This window comes from Canis lupus, chromosome 25, assembly GCF_048164855.1.
Source record: "Canis lupus baileyi chromosome 25, mCanLup2.hap1, whole genome shotgun sequence".
Lineage (NCBI taxonomy): Eukaryota > Metazoa > Chordata > Mammalia > Carnivora > Canidae > Canis > Canis lupus.
In genome coordinates this window covers 17324803-17345878 of record NC_132862.1, presented here as the reverse complement: position 1 = coordinate 17345878, position 21076 = coordinate 17324803, and the positions used below count along the sequence as shown (strand labels likewise).

The 21076-nt window shown below is 40.4% G+C and overlaps 1 long non-coding RNA gene across 2 annotated transcripts in view; it reads right to left on the bottom strand.

Moving 5' to 3' along the window:
• Positions 1–9220: 9220 nt before the first annotated feature.
• The window catches only part of LOC140617298 (uncharacterized), a 35865-nt gene continuing 24009 nt past the window's right edge, over positions 9221–21076 (bottom strand). Inside the window, exons 1-4 of one of the 2 annotated variants that reach the window (XR_012017535.1) lie at positions 18786–18823; positions 17378–17582; positions 10790–10996; positions 9221–10396 (exon numbers count right to left, since the gene is read on the bottom strand). This is a non-coding gene — a long non-coding RNA (uncharacterized lncRNA). Of the gene's footprint in view, positions 10397–10789; positions 10997–17377; positions 17583–18785; positions 18824–21076 lie in introns of those variants that run through there. The other variant, XR_012017534.1, reaches the window with a different exon arrangement.

Genomic DNA, 21076 nt, shown 5'->3' with positions numbered 1-21076 from the left:
GAGTCTGCTTCTCCTTTTCCCTCTGCTCTTAACCTCTCCTCACCCCCACTTGTGCTCTCATGCTCTCTCTCAAATAAATAAATAAAATCTTAAAAAAAAAAAAAAAAAAAAAAAAGACTTGCTGTATTATTCCCTGTCTCTCCAACCTACTCTTCCCTTAAGCCAGACCCTGGCACAGCAAATAGTAGGGGATATTTGAGCCTGCAGAGCATCTACCTTTATGGTAGTATTGCTGTCCCATTTAAACTCCAGGCAGAGGGCAGCCTGGGTGGCTCAGCAGCCTTCTGCTCACTCAGGGCTTGATCCTGGAGACCTGGGATCAAGTCCCACGTCAGGCTCCATGCTTCTCCCTCTGCCTGTGTCTCTGCCTCTCTCTCTCTGTGTCTCTCATGAATAATAAATAAATAAAATCTTTAAACAAAACAAAACAAAACAAAACAAAACAAAAAACTCCAGGCAGAAAGAAAATAGCTAAATCTTCAGTGCTTGCAACCTTTTTTTTTTTTTTTTTTTAAAGATTTTATTTATTCATGATAGACTTATAGGGAGAAAGAGGCAGAGGCACAGGCAGAGGGAGAAGCAGGCTCCATGCAGGGAGTCCGATGTGGGACTTGATCCCAGGACTCCAGGATCACACCCTGGGCCAAAGGCAGGCACTAAACCGCTGAGCCACCCAGGGATCCGGCTTGCAACCTTTAATTAGATTAGCTCCATCCAGTGGAGAAATGAGCATGAATGTCAGAATTTGGTATCTACCAGTCAGAGGAGGAGAAAGCAAGGGGTTACTTTTTAGAAGTATCTCTCTGGAAACATGAGGCCAGAGGAAAGGTTTCTCCCTAAGAGGTGGTTGTTTACTCAGAATCCGTTCCCCCATCTCCCTCATTGTGGAGCATTCATATTGTTTGGGTGGGATTGGCCTTATTCTTAGTTCTAGGCTAAGACTTTGTGATACTATGTCCCTTGTAAGAGTACTTGATTCAGGGATGGACACTTATCCTAAGTTGGTCTAATTAGTTTGAGGTTCCAGAATTTTGTTTGATAGTTGGAGGAAGGAACACCCTGTTTTTGCCTTGTATATAAATAAAGAAGTATGTGACACCGGGGTAGCTTAGCTGTTGAGTGTCTGCCTTCAACTCAGGGCATGATCCTGGGCACAGGGATCGATTCCCGCATCAGACTCCCTATGAGGGGCCTGCTTCTCCCTTTGTCTGTGTCTCTGCCTCTCTCTGTCTCTCATGAGTAAATAAATAAAATCATAAATAAATAAATAAATAAATAAATAAATAAATAAATAAAGTATTCAGTCCCTAGAATTGCTGGTAGCTCTATAAGGAAAGCCAGGCTAAGAAGGAAGCCAACATACAGAACAGGGCAGAGCCAAGAGAAACTCTAAAAAAGCAGAGTATATGGGGTGCTTGGGTCACTAAATCAGTTAAGTGTCTGCCTTAGGCTCAGATCATGATCTTGAGGTCCTTGGAGCCCCACATCCTGCTCCCTGCTCAAGGGGGAGTCTGCTTCTGCCTCTCCCCACTGTGCATGCTGTCAAATAAATAAATATTTTAAAAACTAAAAATAAATAAACAAATATCAGAGTATATCATGAACTCTGGATCAGATCATAATGCCCAATATCTGTCATTTGTCAGTTGATGTAAGCCAATACATTCCTTCTATTGTTTCAGCCAGTGTGACTTAGTTCTTTTCCTTGCAAGTAAAAGTATATCCCCCCCAAACAAAGGGGTTGATCTCTAAGTTTCCTTTCACTTAAAAAATTTATATCCTCGATGCCTGGGTGGCTCAGCGGTTTAGTGCCTGCCTTCTGCCCAGGGCATGATCCTGGAGTCCCAGGATCCCGTCCCGCATCGGGCTTCCTGCATGGAGCCTGCTTTTCCCTCTGCCTGTGTCTCTGCCTCTGTCTCTCTCTCTCTCTCTCTGTCTCTCATGAATAAATAAATAAATCTTAAAAAAATTTATATCCTAAATTTAATAGAAAAGAAATATGTAACTCCATATTCTCGAAAAAATCCCAGGGCCATCTCTTCTTACAGAGGTGACAATGTTATGCCACTAGAGCCTCAGGCAGCTAAGGCAGGCTGTCCTCTAGAATCAGAGGCCATAGAACGAGTAAGATATTTTAGCAGTCTTCTATAGAAAACATTTTCCTTGGTTGGCGGTGTTCCCTCTTACCAAACCAAGGTTGAGAGTACAAGAATAGCAATTAAAATGTGTACCTTCTTTCACAATTTAGAACACTCATACACTTTGTTTCATCAATTCTGCTTCTCAGAATCTCTCCTATAAAAACACACAAGAAAAGAATATATGTGCAGTGATGTTCCCTGGAACATTGTTCATGATATTAAAAAGGGGGAGACAATCTTACTTCTACCAGGAGGAAATGGTTGTATAATTTCTGGTATATCTATACAATGCAATGCTAAGAATGTGGTTGTGCTGATAGAAAAAAAATATCTAATATATAACTTCATGGAAAAATCAGGAAATAAAAATATACGACATGACCTTTATATTCAAAATAAACTGTATACATGTTTGTGCTTAAAAAAACCTGAAAAACTTCTACCTTTTATTTTTCATATTTCTGTACTGTTAAAAAATGTTTACAACAAGCATCTATTGCTTTTGTAATTCAAAACTTTTCTTTTTAAGTGTGTGTGTGTGTATCTTTGTGAGAAAGGATTATCCGGGATCCCTGGGTGGCGCAGCGGTTTGGCGCCTGCCTTTGGCCCAGGGCGCGATCCTGGAGACCCGGGATCAAATCCCACGTCGGGCTCCCGGTGCATGGAGCCTGCTTCTCCCTCTGCCTGTGTCTCTGCCTCTCTCTCTCTCTGTGTGACTATCATAAATAAATAAAAATTAAAAAAAAATAAAAATAAAAAAAAGAAAGGATTATCAACATTGTGAATCATGGGTATGATTATGTAAATACTCAAATGTAACTATTTTTTTGACTTACTGAGGCTAATTCAAATGACTATACACATATTCATTCATATGTGTATATGTACATGTATTCATGGCTGTTCTTCGTTATTCAATAATTCTTATTGTGTGCTTATTATAAATCAGGCAGTGTTCTAGGGATATGTCAATGAGTAAAAGTCCACTGGACATATTGTACTGCACATATATAGATACAAAATAGCCTCAAGAATGTAAGTAATTTTTTTGAGAGAGTGTGAGAGCCTGTGGGAGCAGGTTGGCAGGGTGGGAGTCACAGTCAGGGAGAGGAAATAAGAGAATCTTTTTTTTTTTTTTTTTAAGATTTTATTTATTTATTCATGAGAGACACAGAGAGACAGTGAGGCAGAGACACAGGCAGAGAGAGAGAAGCAGGCTCCATGTAGGGAGCCCAACATGGGATTTGATCCCAGGTCTCCAGGATCAGGCCCTGGCTGAAGGCGGCGCTAAACCACTGAGCCGCCCGGAAGTGAGAGAATCTTAAGCAGGCTCCACGCCAGTTTCAGAGCCCAGTGTGGGGCTCCATCTCACGACCCTGAGATCATGACCTGAGCCAAAATCAAGAGTCAGACACTAAGAATGTAAGTGAATCTGGAAATTAAGCAAACTGTATATGTTATTATATATAATTTTCAATCATCAAAACATTTAATTTGGTTAATCAATGATGAACTCGACTTCATGTTATAAATTGGTAACCTTTCCCAATTTCATCTATAAGCTTCATAGTTGAAAGCACTGAACTGGATAGCTGAATAAGTATATTTTTGACGCAACATCTTAAGACCCTTACCACATGCCAGAATTTGAACCTGAGTTCTCAGTTCCAGACTTGTTGTATAATTTCTTTTAAGTAGGTTCCATGCTGGGCTCGGGGCTTGAATTCACAACCCTAGGATCAAGACCTGAGCTGAGATCAAGAGTCAGATGCTTAACTAACTGAGCCACCCAGGTGCTCCTAGTATTGCAATATTAATTAATTTAGATATACAAATCTTTTCTTTCCAACTTGTGGAGCTGAGAGGTTCTGGAGGTCAGGAACTGTTTTCTCTTTCCTCGCAATCATACATCGCAGTTTACTCTTTCAGGAATTTGACCAAATGCTTACCTCAGCTTCCTCAACAAAGAACGTACACTTAAACTAAAAATAGAAGGCAGGGATCCCTGGGTGGCGCAGCGGTTTGGCGCCTGCCTTTGGCCCAGGGCGCGATCCTGGAGACCCAGGATCGAATCCCACATCGGGCTCCCGGTGCATGGAGCCTGCTTCTCCCTCTGCCTGTGTCTCTGCCTCTCTCTCTCTCTCTCTGTGTGTGACTATCATAAATAAATAAAAATTTAAAAAAAAAAAAAATAGAAGGCAGATCCTTTGTGCTTTTCAGTCATAATCAATATGACTATTCATGAAGTAATTATTTAAAGCTTAGCAGTTTAGACATAATCCCATCATTGAATTAGTCTTCATATCGTAGAGAGAAATTTCAGGATGTTTATTCACCTCAGCTCGCTTCTAAGCAACTGTTATCCTTCAAACTTATAGCCCCCTTGATAAGCATCATTTCTAGGGAGCAATTTTAGCTTATATAATAGTTTTTTGGAATACACTGTGGAAAGTACCTATTCTGTTTTAGGAAAACTATGGTCTCTCTCTCTCTCTCTCTTTTTAAAAGAATTCTTCTATGATGATTTCCTTGAACTGCAAACTCAAACAATAATTAAAGGTAGCAAGAAAGATGCTGGGAGAAAAGCCAATTTAATTGTACTAGCCCGAATAATTGTTTCTGACTTCAGCTTGCCCATTGTGATTTTTTTTTGGCAGGAAAAAAATTAATATCAGACTCCAACAATCTTCAAACAAGTAAAAATTATAATCTGGTGGGTGTCTATTTAAAGTAACAGAATCCAAGGCAACACAAGAGGCTTAATTTTAGACATGCATGTTATTAACTAAGAGTAGGAAAGAGCATTATCTAGTAGTGAAGAGCCAGGAGATTGAAACAACCCTTTTAAAATTTATACTCTAGTTTCTTCAAGGTTTAAGTCGGATTAAACAACTTCAACTCCTTGTATTTAGCTGCTCTGTCCTTAAATTTGGATAAATTTGCTTACCCCTTTATCACTATGCAAAGTTGTTGACTAGCAAGACGACCAGAAAGCAAACTCTTTGTCTTAATTCAGGCTGCTACAACAAATTACCATAGATGGGGTGGCTTAACCAATAGAAATTTATTTCTCACAGTTCTGAAGTCTGGGAAGCCTAAGATTAAGGTGTCAGCAGATTGGGTGTCCAGAAAGAGCCCTCTTCCTGGTTTGCAGACAGCCATTTTTGCATTTTGTCCTCACAAGTGGGTGGAGAAGCAGTGAAAAGGGTTCAGAATCTCTTAGTTAGTGATACATGTGTATATTATATGGTTGACAGCTAGAAATGTTAAAATATTGTGGAGTGACCTCTTCAGCATTGTTGGGTAAAAGAGTGAGTTTTGGAGACTCCTCTAAGGCAAAAATATGGTTGGGTTATTATAAAGAACTAAGTCAATAACAGAATTTAAAAATTCTAACCTAAAAAAAATTACTGAAAAATGAAAAGCTTGCTAACTTAGCATCTGAATTTAGACACTAAAATGTCTGTCTTGTCTAGTGATGTATTTTAAAATGTTATCACTGGCTACAGGCAGGCAGTAGCTCCACAAAAGTAGCAATTAATGTGACAGCAGTTAAATGTTAAGACCAAATTAGGGGGAGTTATTTACTCTCATTGCTATTATTGGAAGCATATAGGAGGTACCCAGAAGCTACTATAAAGGAGGTTATGGATAAATACACACTACTTTTTATACTCATCTTGAAATGTACAATTGCTCACAATCCTCTCAAGAAAAAAAAAAAACCTAAAGTGAATAAAATATAGAACAATTTACAGTCTTGGATCTTGTGTGTTCTTTTTTAAACAGCAGCCACAGTCTCCAAACATTGGATAAATATTGAACTCTTTTCTTAAACTTTTTGTTATGGAAATTTCCAAACATACACAAAGTAGAAAGAATAGAATGAGTCCTCATGTTTCTATTACCTGCATTCAACATTTACCAACATATGACCAGTCTTGTTTAATACCCTCCTGTCCCCTGACCCCAACCACACTAAATTACTTAAAATCAACTGTCAGTCCTGAAGGTAATGTAACACTGTGTGCCAAGTATATTTCAATTTTAAAAAATTCTCTCAGCAATGGGGTCTAACTTCAAATATTTCTTAAATCCAACCACTCTGTACCACCTACATTGCTATTATCTTAGCTTTAGTAATCCTCAAACTTCTCTGTCTCAGAATCCCTTTCCTCTCTTGGAAACTATTGTGGACTCCAAAGGCCTTTCTTTGTTTATGTGGTTATGTTAATATCTGTCATCATTATTAGAACTAAGGGCTGCAACAAATGTAAAACATTTATTCATTAAAAAATAATAAGTCCAGAGATGCCTGGTGAGAGACACACAGAGAAAAACAGAGACATAGGCAGAGGGAGAAGCAGGCTCCCTGCAAGGAGTCAGATGTGGGACTTGAACCTGGGACTCCAGGATCACGCCCTGAGCTGAAGGCAGATGCTCAACCGCTGAGCCACCGGGCTGTCCAAAGTGTGGCTTTTCATATCTACTTCTGCATTCAATAACTTCTGCTTGAATGTATCACATGTCATGTAGCCTCTGGAAAACTCTATACTCATGAAAGAATGAGAATAGGAAAGGCAAATAATGTCTTAGTATTATGAAAATAGTTTTGACCTTGCAGATCCACTAGTATGTCTTAGGGATTCCTAGGGTTCCTCAGGCCACACTTTTTAATGTTCTTTTTAACATTAAAGTTACATACCATAAACTTCACCCTCATAAATTATACAGTTTAATAGTTTTCAAGATATTAACAAAGATATGCAACAATCACTATTATCTAATTCCAGAACGTTTTCATCATTCCATTAGCAAGCATTACCCACTCCCCCTCATATCATCACCTGGTATCACCGTTGATAACCACTAATCTTTTTTCTTTTTCTATGAATTTGCTAATTCTAGACACTTCATAAAAGTTGAATCCATACAATATGTGATCTTTTCTTTTTGGCTTCTTTTACTTAGCATGTTTTCAAAGTTCATTCATGTTGTAGCATGTATCATACTTCATTTCTTTTTGAGGCTGAATAATACTCCCTTCTATGAGTATATCACATTTTAATTACTCATCAGTTGATGGACATTTGGTTTGCTTCTCCTTTTTGGCTATTACTGGTAATGTTGCTATGAACAGTAGTGTACAACTGTTTTTGTGGGCAGGTTTTCAGTTCTCTTGGGTACATACCTGGGAACAGAGCTGCCAGGTCATATAGCAACTCTAAACTTAACTTTTGAGAAACTGGAGAATGGAGAGAGCACATTTTGAGAACCACATCCCTAGTGTGAGCCACTCTCACTTACTGTCTGGACTATTCCAAGACTTGCCTAACTAATTTCCCTGATCCCACCCTGGTGCCCTTGAAGTTTTTTTTTCCACACAACTGCCATTGCCATCTTTCTAAGAACTCACATTAGAACACATCCCTCTACTATATAAAAACATTCTGATGGTCTTCCATCACAGGTAGAATAAAATCCAAACGCTACCAGGGTTCAAACATGATCTAGTCCCTCCTTACCTCTTTGATTTACCTCCTCACTTGCTGTGGGCTAGCCCAGGGACTTCTGCTTTTCAAACATGCCAAGCCCCTCCTCCCACCTCAGTGCCTTTTAATTCATCCCCTTCATCTGGAGCCTGCTTCCTACTAATCTTTGTTGTGATTGGTCCTTCTAATTTACATTCAGATCTGTGCTTGAAAGTAATGTCCTGAGAAGAGCCTTCCTTGGCCTCCCCGTCTAAAATAACCACTCCCACCAATCACTCTAATCACTTTATCCAACTACATTTTATTTAGTGTACTTACATTGTTTACCTATGTTTAATTGTTAATTTCCATCATTATATCTAGTTCCTAGAGATTCAATAAATATTTTGTCATGAGTGCAATAAAAGCCAAAGGCGGGTGTTCCAGTTATTTATCACTGCATTACAAACTATCCCAAAACGTAGTGGTTTATTTAGGCTAGGCTCAGCTGGGTGATTTTTCTGTTGGTGTTGACAGTAGTTACTTGTGTAGTTGCCAGGGACAGCTGAGGCTGGGCTCAGCTGGACTTCCCTTCCCTCACCACATGGCTTCTGCTTAGGATCTCCACAGCAAAGTAGTCGGATTTCTTACATAGCAGTTCAGGGTTCCCAAGAGGGAAATGGTGGAAGCTACTGTCCTTTCAAGACTTAGGAACTAGCACAGCATCACTTCTGCCATAGTGTGTTGTTAATAGAGTCAAAAAGGCCAGCCCAGATTCAAGGGATTATTCAGGGACATGAACACCGGGTGTGTATCATGGGGATGGTGGTGGGAGTGGGGGGCAACCAGTGAAATTGGCAAGCACTCCATGCAAAGGCTCAGTGTATTTTGCTTATTGTTATTACAACTATCTGATAGCTGGAGGAGGAGATTCCTTAGAGAGTTGGCTGTATTGCAAATTAGAGCATCTTTTCTAATGCAGAGGTGTATGAATCAGAATAAAGAAAAAGCTTGGGGGATCCCTGGTTGGCGCAGCGGTTTGGCGCCTGCCTTTGGCCCAGGGCGCGATCCTGGAGACCCGGGATCGAATCCCACGTCGGGCTCCCGGTGCATGGAGCCTGCTTTTCCCTCTGCCTGTGTCTCTGCCTCTCTCTCTCTCTGTAACTATCATAAATAAATAAAAATTAAAAAAAAAATTAAAAATATTAAAAAAAAAAAAAAAGCTTGGGATCCCTGGGTGGCTCAGCGGTTTAGTGCCTGCCTTCCGCCTAGGGCGTGATCCTGGAGACCCGGGATTGATTCCCGCATCGAGGGAATCTGCCTGTGTCTCTGCCTCTTTCTCTGTGTCTCTCATGTATAAATAAATAAAATCTTAAAAAAAAAAAAAAGAAAAAGCTTATTAATTATTTTGAATATAGGAGTCATTACTGCAGGGGCTCCTGGGTGGCTCAGTTAAGTGTTTGCCTGCTGCTCAGGTGATGGGAATCTCTGCTCAGCGGGAAGCCTGCTTCTCCCTATCTCTCAGCGCCCCCCCCTCCCCCGTGCTTGTGTGCTCTGTTAAATAAATAAATAAATAAATAAATAAATAAATAAATAAATAAATAAATAAATAAATAAATAAATAAATAAATAATAAAGTCAGTCTTTGCTGCAACTTGATCAGAAACCATACACCTGGAGATGGACACGTTTTATTATAGACTCTGTAGCTGTATTTTTAAAATGGGATTCTAATGAAATCCTTATCCAGGCAGCATAGCACAGTAGTTAAGTACAGGACACTGGAGCCTGACAGCCTGAGTTTGAGTCCTGGCGAGACAGCTTACTAGCTGGTGATCTTTTTTTTTTTTTTTAATTTTATTTATTTAAGACCGAGAGAGCGAGAGGCAGAGACACAGGCAGAGGGAGAAGCAGGCTCCATACAGGGAGCCTGTGCAGGACTCGATCCAGGGACTCCAGAATCACGCTCTGGGCCGAAGACAGGTTCTAAACCCAGGGATCCCCACTAGCTGGTGATCTTGAACAAGCTGCTTAACCCGTTCATACTTCAGTCTCCTCGTCTGTAAAATGAGAAGAGCAAGAATGATAACTACATAACGGGTTTTTGAGAATTAAGTTGGTTAGTATCTGTAAAGTACAGGATAATGCCATACAGTAACTGGTACGTAAGCATTTGTTAAATGAAACACAAATTTCAAGAAAAAAAATACTGAAATGTTAATTCTAACAACATCAGTAGTTACATTTATCAAACAGTAGATAACCACTCCTTTTTTTTTAACTTGCCAAAAGGCAATTGAACTAAATCAAAATAATTTACCAGGATGTAATCTAAACCCTTCTCTCCTCCAAGTTTTCTCCAATCATTAACTATATAAACACAACTAGTGGTCATGCCAACTAGTCAGATAGGTTTGGTTTTTTTTTATTATTCATTTTTGCAATTACTTAACATGACTTTAAGACTTTGACCTTTATTGCATTTTCTTCCACCTTCCTTAATAACCCTTTTAAAAGCCTTCAGAAAAAGACACAATAATGACTAGCAAGTTAAAGTAATATTAAAAAGCAATGCTTGTTCAAAGGTTGGGTTTGATTATGGAGGGTTGGAGGTCACACACAGCTATGAGTGTCATAGTCCCAAGAGGGCTGGTCCATGGTCTTTGACACCCAGGTTAATTCAGGGCCACTCCAGGAAGTTCGCTTGCAGCTTCATGAGCATGGACTATTCCAGACTCCACAGTCTCTTCCTCTATAAAACATGGAATCCTAGGCAAGCAAGAGCTGTAAAAAGGGGGAATAAAGTTAAAGTAGCTTTCAATGGAGCATTCAAGGGTAAATTTGCAGGCCATATCACCACTGGTGATTTTAGAAAGCCTGGGTAAAATGGATTCCTTATAAAAAAAATGAAACTATCATCTTATGTTTATATGTCATAGTAGCTTTTCAAAGTGTTTTCAGCCTTAAAAAAAAAAAAAAAGATTTATTTATTTGAAATAGAGCAGGGGAGGGGCAGAGGGAGAAGGAAGATCTCAAGCAGACATCCCCCCACTGAGCACAGAGTTGGATGTGAGGCTTGATCTCAAGACCCTGAGATCAAGACCTGAGTCAAGACCAAGAGTAGGATGCTCAACTGACCAAGCTACCCAGGTGCCCCTAGAGTGTTTTCAGCCTTACCTCATGAACAGCTTCAGGAACACAGCAAGACTAATATAATAATTATTGCTTCCATGACAATCAGCATTCCAAAGATGAGTAGTCAAGGCAGAAGGTTAATTATAAATAAAAAGAGGTGTGGATCCACTGGCCTGGCAGTTTGTCCGAATCTGAATGAATTATACGGAGTCCGTGGGTTCCCTTGTCTTCTCTGCACCTCTTCAATACCTGCCAAACATTGAGCACAGACAATTACGACTTCTATTCTCGTTTCTTCTAATTTCATTTTTCGTGAAGCTATAACAATAAAGGGGAAAATGGAAGGCATGTATAATCTTACTTCAATGCAATTCATTCCTACATATTTTCTTCCAGAATTTGCCCAGTTGCATGCAGGTTTTTATATAATTAGTGTCACAGTGCACGTGCTTTTCAATTTTATTTTTTCTCCTCTTATAGCAATATTTGTTCATGTTATTTCATAATCTTCTTAATTATTATGGCTTCATATTCCTGTTAGTTGTTATGTAATAACTAGTCATTTGGCCATAAAAGTTGTAATGACCATCTCTGTTTTTATACCTTCTTTGGCATAATTTCCATGTGATGAATTCCTAAGATTATGAATTGTGGCAGGCTCTATGTTCTAAAGATGACCACAACAATATCTTCCCATCCCATTGCTCTTCTGCAATGTGACCGTGACACTCCCCTTTGAACATGGCTGAGTTCTGTGACTGTTTTGACTTATAATGTGGTAATGGTGACACTATGCCTGTTTTGCGTGTAGCCCTTAATGGGCCTGATAACACCTATTTCCTGCTTCTAGAAAGCATAACTATCCTGAGATTACATGGTGTGCAAGACCTAAGCCACATGAAGAAGCCCTGGGGTCTGAGATGCCACGTGGACGATAGGAATAGCACAACAGCAGTGAGACATCAGACATATGAACAAAGACACCACGTTGGAAATGTATCATTTAGACCTCGCAACCCCACACGAAGCCAGGTGAACTGCCCAGCAGAGCCCTTCCTACAGAACTGCATGAAAAAATAAATGGTTGTATTAAGCCACTAAGTTTTGTGATAGTTACCTGGTCATAGGTATTTGAAACATGAGTGTAGGGGCCAAGGGCAGACTGTCCTAAGATGGACCACTTTGGTGTGATTGAGTTACAAAGCAATCAAACCCCAGCAGATTCTGGAAAAGCTCTTTACCTCCCCCCCCAGCTGCCTAAAAAGATAGATAATCTGTTCTAGGAAGAGAGCTATCACCATAGATAATTACATTTGAAGAGGAACTAGGTATGGTAGACAGGGAGGAACCTAGGAAGGAGGGCCTGACCAAAGTCCCCTACATCCCATTGTGTCTGAGGGGCCCACCAAACATTTGTTCACCAAACACTTTGTTTCATCTTCCTGTGAATTGTAGTCCTTCCTTTTGAAGTCCCAGACTCCTACCCACTTCTCCTTAGTTCAGAATGACACGCATACCTCATTTTGCCTGTCTTCTGTGTGGATTCCTCCTACACATGAAATTAAATTTGATTTTTTCCCATTAATCTGTCTCATGTCAATTTAATTCTCAGTCCAGCTAGAAGGATCTTGAAGGGCAGAGGAAAGTCTTTCTCCCTGACGTGGGTCAAAAGATTAAAAGAAAAAAAAATCCCAAATGCTGGCAAAAGCATTTCTAACAGAACTGAACCAGTTTGTACAATTTGCAGTGCCTTAAAAAGTCTACACTTCTCAAGATGCAAGCCTAAGAAGGATTGTATTGTCTGTGCTGTTTCTGAATTACTTCATTTAAAGAGCATCCAACTCCTTTTTAAAAAAAAAAAGATTTTATTCATTTATCCATGAGACACACATACACACAGGCAGAGAGAGAAGCAGGCTCCATGCAGGGAGCCTGATATGGGACTCGATCTGAGGACTCCAGGATCATGCCCTGAGCCAAAGGCGAGTGCTAAACCACCAAGCCATCCAGGGATCCTCCAGAGCATCCAACTCTTAATTTTGCTTCTATTCTGAGAAGGTAAGTGCTCACTTTGGAGACCTCTGATTTTCTTACCCTCACCATCTCTGGTATATGTCCTTCCTTCTTGCCCCATTCACCTCACCCCCACCCCCCATTTTAGGTTCTGCTTATCCTCAAACAAAAATAATATCGGCCGCTCGCCTACTTTGAATTGAAACATACAAAGCAATTTGAAATTCCTTCAAGAAAGGAACAGAGAAGGGCTGAAGTGTGTATGGATACCTCTAAGGTACATCAAAGATAAACATACACTTGATTTATCAATTCATTCCAAAACCTTCTGGAGCACCTCCTATGTGTTAAGCATATTGATTTGCTCAGATACTCAGGTATCTAAGTGGTAGACACTAAGTCGAATCAGATTAAGGCTAAGGGGAATTTACTGGCACATGGAATCGAGGATTGGTTTCAGGTGAAGCCCGACCCAGGGCCAAACAAGACAAAGGAGGAACAGATTTATCGTTTCTTGGGCTGACCCTTGGTTGAGCGCTGGTTCTTTTCTCAGGCTCTGCATAGTTGGTTGAGGCAATAGTAGCTCCAGCCCTGTGGCCTCTTGAGTTCCAGTTCAATGAAAGAGAGAAATTCTTTCACGGGGCCAGGCACAAGCCCTGGCATTCAAGGACTGTAACCTCCCCGATCTTGCACCCATTTCTGAACCACTCCTGTGGCCTGGGCGGGGGTGGGGTGGGAAGGGTGAGGATGCACCGATGGGCTGAGGCTGGGCCACACAGTCCATCTTGGTGGTGAGTCAGCCTCTGAACCAATCACGTGGCCTGGGGTGAGGTGGGGGTGTGTTTGGGGAAAGGATGAGGATGCACGGATGGGCTGAGGCTGGGCCCCGCGTTCCATCCCGGCTCTGAGTCAGCCTCTTCTAGAGGTTAGACACTGAGATCCGGGGAGGGTAAGTAGGAGGACAGTGTCCCGAATGCAGCTGCCAAACACCGCATCTGGCTGTCTCCTGTTCCCATGCAGGAATTCTCCTACCACGCTATGGTGTTTGACTAAATACTGGGCCTGCCCCTCCCCCCCATATAATGAGAGTCTGAGTGTTGTCTCAGACACCTGCGGTTCACACTGCCTCGGCTTTGTTTCAGTGCTCTGGATGCAAGGATATTTCTAAACGTTTAGTCACTTCCCCTTTGAGGTGCCACCACACATCCATCTTTCTCAGGAGAAGCAGCCTCCAGGGGAAGGAAGGCAGCCAGCAGATGAAAAGCTACTTCTTTCCTTCAGCTCCTAGGAAAATGCATAATTAGAATCTTCCAAGATGTGAAGGAAGAGGGTAGAGCTAGATTTCCAAATGTGGGGTGACAAGTATTTTACAGAAGGACGGAGTTGGGTTAGACACCACCACAGTTCTTGCTCAGTATAGTAGTCTGTGGTCCACAGTCTGTCTTTCAGGACAGGCAGTTTGGGTGCTGTTTTTAAGAAGGGGAGAGGGCATTGGCTCCTGAAGTGGCTGGTGGGGAGGGAGGAGTCTCTTCAGGAGAGAGGGAAGGGTGAGTGGAGACAGGAAGACACGCTTCAGCCAGGTTCCAGTTGTAGTTGTCAGGCGGCTGCTGCTCCTGACTCTGGATTTTGAGCATTTCCACAAATCCTCAGAATTAGTTCAAATCATCAGCTGGCACTTGACAGCTTTTATTCCCTTGGCTCTTGAAAGGGAAAGTAAATCAGAGCTTGACTGCTCAGAACCTGGCAGGAACACTTTAATAAAGATGTTTATGGGGAGTGGGAGCAGGCTTGAGGATCCACTGTCATCTCTCAGGGTCCACTTCGATCCAGGCTGGCTTCCAGAAAAATAACAGCAAGTTGTGAAAATTGCAGGATGGCCCAGCTCTACTGCAGAATGGATTATCAGCCCTCGAGCTATGTCACTGCAAACAGAAGGCTATGAAAAGGGGAGAATGAGAGGGGAGATGTTATAGGGGCAAATTGGTCGAGAAAGCCCTGGTTCGCAAGGGCAATGTTTACATTCCCAAGGGAAGCAAAGTAAGCAGCACAGGAAAACAGGCAGCTATCTAGGAGAGGCAGGGGGAGCTCTGCAGGGGAAGTCACTGCCTGGCCAGTGAGCAGCATTTCGATGCTGAGCTAAAGGCAGAGGCGAGGCCCAAGTGTCGAAGTGTCCGGGGGGAGAGAGCTGTTCTCTCAGTATGGGTTGAACTGAAGTGCATTTCAGCATTTGGGCTGATGTTGCCTCATTTTAAGTTTTATTTCTCATGGATCGTCTTGTGGATCAGAAGAAACACAAGAGCCACACGAGCTGTGCAACAAGCGAGTAGATTCCAAACAGTTTGCCAAGGGCATTACAAATAATTGAGCCCTCTCACCTACCCTGTTGCCTTACAGACCTGTGTCTCTGTGTAAGGATCTAGAATGTCTCAGATCATACTAAAGCCCAAATTTTGTCTTTTATCTGAACTAGAACAATTTGAGCAATAGGAAACATGTTGAATTTGACCTGAGCCCTGTTTTCCTGGAAAAGAGTAACGGGAATTAAGAAATCCCCAACCCTTTCTGTTCTGGAACAGGGCTTACTGCAAAGAGCCACCCTTCCCCATAGGATTTAGATAAGACTCACTGATGTCCCCTTGTTTACCTGTGAAAAGCCTGGGCACAAACTCAAAATTCCCTTTGTAGCCTCATAAATGATTAGCTGAATTGCTTGTCTCCATTGACCAATTGCAACAAAATGCTGTTAACCAAATTTTGCTTAAGCTTCTCTACCTCCAGGTCTATGAACTTTGGCCCACCCTTGAGGCTTGCATACAGCCCGTGGTGATAATGGACAGGGCTCAGGGTCAAACGTTCTCTGACCCACCATCCAGTCATGCAGTCTTTCATCTCCTTCACCAGGGGTTCTTCTTTGCCTGGTTCACTCTTCTCTATAACAGAAAAACTCTTTTTACCTGACCCTCAAACTGCTTGCACACCTTATGGTCACAGCATTCTCCTATTGCTATAATTCCTTCCCCCATCCCTCTTGCCATAATCCTTTTTTTTTTTTTTTCATAATCCTTTTGAATACAAGTCTCTTACTAAGTCTGGAATTTTTTTTGTGTGTATGTCAAACCAGAAATGGACGACAACCCATTAGCTCCTTTTCTGAACTCCTTCTATCTATAGATGTTTATAGAAATCAAAAATTCTTTTATTCTTTTGCCCCTTGAATGGGTTTCCAGCATGACTGCAGCTTACCAAGAAAAGACGACCTCTGACAAATGGTGAAAAGGGTAAATAATCTAAGTTAAATGCTTATCATGTGCTGGGTACTGTTTTAAGTGCTTCTATGTGTTATCTCATTTAATTTCCCCAAATTCCATACAAGCTAGATATTATTTTTAGTTCTGCTTTACAAAAATGGAAACTGAAGCAAAGAGAAGTTAAATAACTTAGTCAAGGTCAGATAGCCAATGAGTGACAGAGTTGGGACACGAAGTCAGGTTGGTCCAGGGCCACAGCTTGGAATTTAACCACCATGCCATGGGCTTTCCTTGGGGATGGCTTCGTGGGGATGCTCCTTCTATGGATAGGAAGCATGTGAAAAGAAAAAAGAAATCCTGGCAAGTGTAAGCTAGGCACTGACCTGGCATCAACAGCTGGGAACTGGTTTACCACTTAGCAAACATAAACCATTTCCCACAGCAGCATGTCTAGTAAGGTCCCTCTGTGACTGACCTGGAGTGATGCGAAAAAGAGCCCATACCACAGTGGTACCTTTTGCACAAAAACAAGATCCTTGGGCAGCCCCAGTGGTGCAGCGGTTTAGCGCTGCCTGCAGCCCAGGGCGTGATCCTGGAGACCCTGGATCAAGTCCCACGTCAGGCTCTCTGCATGGAGCCTGCTTCTCCCTCTGCCTATGTCTCTGCCTCTCATTCTCTCTCTGTGTTTCTATGAATAAATAAATAAAATCTTAAAAAAACAACAACAACAAGATACTTGTATGAACCACAGCAAGGACCAAACATCTCCCTCTCCCTCTCCTGGCTAACATGAGCAACTGGTAGTTTTTTTATCAATGACAATATTAGCCTGATCCCACCCCTGCCACCTCCTTGATAAAAATCAAGATTCTCAATCACTAAAATACCCCCACTTTCTGACAGAACCCAATCCAGAGCAATCTTCAGTTTATCGAACCATTCCCCAAATCATCTAACAGAAACCCCAATCCTAATGTAAGTCCCTTCTAATTCCTTCTTACTAGATACTACCAAGTTCCCAAGGTTTATAGTTATTTTTGCTACAGCAAGTAATGAACCCTACTTTTTATGATTAAAAGTGTGAACCTAGTGGGCTGGTGGGCTTTAGCACAAGCCTATAGTTCCCTAAGGCATGGATTTGATGCTTCCTGAGGCCTCACCTGGTAGTTCTATCTTGTAATGGCATGAGCTTCTACTGGGTCTTGCTTCTGCCTTTCCAGAAGCAAATTGCTTGCTTCTGTCTGCTTAGAACTTTCCTCTCCTTTTTCTCTTCTTCTTAACCATTCTTCCACCCCTACTCCTGCCTTCTTCCCCTTCAAATTCCTCTGGAAAAGGCTTTATTTCCTTTAGGATACTGTAAATGGTTTACCATACTGAAGAGGTCTAACTTGGTTATCTTCAACTCAGATTTGCCAGCTCGGGAATCCAAAGTCTCCCTGCAGTTTCTTGACACACCGAAAAATGGAGGAGACATGTCAACAGAGACTTCTGTTGGTATATTCAGATTCTATCTGTTGAATAAGAGACTCCAGAAGCATTTCTTCCCAGTCTACTTCTTATGTTACATTTGGGCCCTTGGGATGAAGGAGAAAACTGTTCAAACAGCTAAATTATCATTCTTACTATTATTCCCAAACACTAATCACAGAAATCACAAAAAATTTTGTTTAATGGGCAGAACATTGGCTCCAAATTTAAAAGTTTTACTTTTGTTGAAACTTTCTTTTATTATCTGTAGACAATGTCCTATATAACAACTCATAGCTGTGGCCCCAATGACATAATGACATGTATAGAACACTTTGTGTCACATGCATATAAGTTTATGATGCAGAAATTCAAATATATATGGCGTGACCATGGCAAAATGAAGACAATAACCACTGTATTCTGCAACGTGGTAGTGAAAATGGATAACATTGTCATGTGCTTGACTTCCGTTATGATTATACTACATGAGATTTTTGAAGTGATGTGACTGAGCATATTAATGCAGGTCTCTATGACACTGCTTTAGGTATTTCCTAAAGCAATAATCCCTTATGGTAAAAATAATCCCTTATGGTAAAATCAATATGATTTTTAATCACATTTGTATTTTTTCTAGATATTTTCGGTTTATTTTAGAAAATACAAAACATGTATTATGTACTGAAATGATGGATATTTTTAGTATATGATGTGATGTTTTCTAACAGTGCTTTAATGACCACTCATAACCTGCATATCACTTTTTTTTAAAGATAGATTTATTTATTTATTTATTTATTTATTTATTTATTTATTTATTTATTATAGACTTAGACAGAGAGAGAGAGAGGCAGAGACACAGGAGGAGGGAGAAGCAAGCTCCATGCCGGGAGCCCAACGCTGGACTCGATCCCAGGACTCCAGGATTGTGCCCCGGGCCAAAGGCAGGTGCTAAACCGCTGAGCCACCTAGGGATCCCCCTGCATATCACTTTTAAAGTTCCACAAATAATTCATTGATAAATAAATTCTCATTGTAGAAAACTAAAATTCAGAAATATACAGAGTAAATATACAGAGTAAATAAAAAAGTCACCCGTAATTCTGGACTCTTTCCCCCAAAATCTCACTTCCCTAGAATAACCACTATTTCCAGTTGTGTGTGCTTCCTTCCAGATCATTTGCTTTGCATTTATATCCTTGTATATAGACATATTTGGTAGATAATAGTAAACATTTATTCTGTACTGAAATGTTTCAGATACATTGTTATCTTATTTAATCCATGTAGGGGAGGCAAAAACTTACCTCTCTCCTCTAAGACTTTTCATCTGGGCTTGAAAATTAATTTGACAAAGACAGATTAGCAGGAGAAAAGCATACAGTTATTTAACATAAGATTTATGTGACATGGGAGTCCTTACAAGGAAATGAAGATCCAAAGAAGTGGCAAAATCTAAATATGCCTTTATACCAAGTTGAACAAAAAGAAGCAATTGTAGAAAAGCAGCTAAATATATGGGGAGGCTAAATGAAGATAAGAATTATTTGAATGAGGTCTGTTTGTACTGAATTCTCATGCCTCCAACTCCCTGCCCTTGATGATAAAAAAGTTGCTTTCATTTTGCTATAGGGAGAAAATCTCCAATATGGGGGTTTTATCTTCTGCCATTAGGAAGAAAAAGGAGAGAGAGTGCTATTCTTGACCCTACCTTGTTTTTAAGTGCCTTTAGCTCAAAGTAATCCTTATGCCAAAGCACCTATTTTGGGGTGGCATATATGCCACCCTTCATCTTCATAACACCCTCTATCTTCACAACAACCTTGAGGCTGGTGCCATTATCCATTTACTGGTGAGGAGCTGGAATCACAGGGGCAGTAACTACATTGTTTAAATCATACCACTGTAAATAATGAAATCAGATTTTGAACCCAAGCTGTCAGTTCAGTGTCACAAACTCCCAACCACTACACTGTGCTGCCCCCCAATGGCAAGTCAGTATCACCCCAGCTGCTTTTTGGTTTGCTAGCCACAGAAGTTAACTACCTGCATGTTCTGTGTAGATAATCACAACTGATTACTGGGCAACTTTGGGCAGCTGAACCAGAACTATTGGGATGCTTCCCTGTAGTATAAATACAAAAGAAACACAGTTAAAAGTGCTACTAGCTAAAATTGCATCAAAAATAATAACATTCTTTTTTTTTAATAATAACATTCTTAGGAATAAACAGTCTAAGTTAAGGTGAAAGATCTGTACTCTGAAAATGATAAAACTTTGATGAAAGAATTGAAGAATACAAATGGAAAGACATTCCATGCTCATGGATTGGTAGGAGAAATACTGTTAAAATGTCTATGCTACCCAAAGCACTCTATACATTTAATGCAATCCCTGTCAAAATCCCAACTGCATTTTTCACAGAGCTAGAACAAACCCAAAATTCATATGGAACCACAAAATACCTCAAATAGCCAAAGCAGTCCTGAAAAAGTAAAACAAAACTGGAAGCATTACAATCCCAAGGCTTCAAGTTATATTACAAAGTTGTAGCAATCAAAACAATATGGTACTGGCACAAAAATAAACACATAGATGAGTAGAACATAATAGAAAGTTCAGAAATAAACTCACAACTATATGGTCAATTAATCTTTGACAAAGGAGGCGAGAATATGCAATGGGAAAAAGAAATCTCTTCAACAAATGGTGTTGGGCAAACTGGACAGCTACATGCAAAAGAATGAAACTGGACCACTTTCTTATATTATACACAAAAATAAACTCAGCATGGATTAAGAACTTAGATGTGAGACCTGAAACCATAAAAATCCCAGAAGAGAGTACAAGCAGTAATTTCTCTGACATTGGCCATAGCGATAGTTTTCTAGATCTGTCTCCTGAAGTGAGGGAAACAAAAGCAAAAGTAAACTATTGGGACTACATAAAAATTTAAAAATTTGCACAGCAAAAGAAACAACCAGTAAAACTAAAAGACGACCTATGGAATGGGAGAAAATATTTGCAAATGACATATCTGATAAAAGGTTAGTATCCAAAATATATGGAGAACTCATAGAACTCAACAGCAAAAAAAACACAAATAATCCAATTAAAGATAGGCAGAAGACATGAACAGACATTTCTCCAAAGAAGACCTCCAGATGGCCAACAGACACATGAAAAGATGCTCAACATCACTATTCATCAGGGAAATGCAAATCAAAACCACAATGAGATACCACTTCATGCGTGTCAGAATGTCTAAAACAGAAAAGAAACAAAGGTTAGTGAAGATGTAGAGAAAAGGAACCTTCATGCACTGTTGGTGGGAATGCAAACTGGTGTAGTTGCCATAAAGGGCAGTAGGAAGTTGGTAAAAAAAAAAAAAAAAAAAAAAAAAAAGAACTAGAACTACCCATTGATCCAGTAATCACATACTGGGTATTTACCAAAGAATACAAAACACTAATTCTATGGGATAGATACACTCCTATGTTTATAGCAGCATTATTTATAATAGCCAAATTAGGGAAGCAGCCCAACTACTTATCAATAAAGAAGGTGAATATTATTCATTCATTTAAAAAAAAGAAT